Source organism: Orycteropus afer, unplaced genomic scaffold (assembly GCF_000298275.1).
Source record: "Orycteropus afer afer isolate SDZICR_OR568_19922 unplaced genomic scaffold, OryAfe1.0 scaffold00219, whole genome shotgun sequence".
In the NCBI taxonomy this organism is placed as follows: domain Eukaryota; kingdom Metazoa; phylum Chordata; class Mammalia; order Tubulidentata; family Orycteropodidae; genus Orycteropus; species Orycteropus afer.
In genome coordinates this window covers 4,534,407-4,534,929 of record NW_006921806.1, presented here as the reverse complement: position 1 = coordinate 4,534,929, position 523 = coordinate 4,534,407, and the positions used below count along the sequence as shown (strand labels likewise).

Sequence of the window (523 nt, the reverse complement as noted above, 5' to 3'; positions counted from 1 at the left end):
TGGTCTGATAGAACCTGATGGAATCCCTGAGACTATGGCCCCTAGCTGCCCTTCAGGTCTGGAACTGAACCTACTCTTGTGCCTTCCAGCCAAAGAAAAGACAGGCATATGAACTGAACTTTTACGTTAGGTAGATACATGACATGAAGAGATCAATCATGGGAGAAAAGAAGGGCTGTGTATGCACAGGGAGACAGATGGTGGGGGGCAGGAGGGCATGGAGAGGACACAGGGAAGAGGTAACTATGGGGAGGAAGTGGGAAGAGAGCCGTTGTATTGTGGGAAATAGGAGTTAATGTCATGAGACAAAGTGTATGTGAACTGCTGTATGAAGATGAATTTACTTTGTAAACTTTCACCCAAATCACAATAAAAAAAAAAAAAATTGGTTATATCATTTTACAGTCCCACCAGCAGTGTACAAGAGTGTCAATGTCATGAGACAATGTTTATGTGAAGTGCTGTATGGAAGATGAATTTACTTTGTAAACTTTCACCCAAATCACATTAAAAAAAAAAAAAA

The 523-nt window shown here is 40.9% G+C and overlaps 1 protein-coding gene across 1 annotated transcript in view; it reads right to left on the bottom strand.

Annotated features, from left to right (window-relative positions):
* Nucleotides 1–523, bottom strand: part of POFUT2 (protein O-fucosyltransferase 2) — a 27,062-nt gene that overhangs the window by 8,487 nt on the left and 18,052 nt on the right. The gene's annotated exons all lie outside the window — the stretch shown is intronic.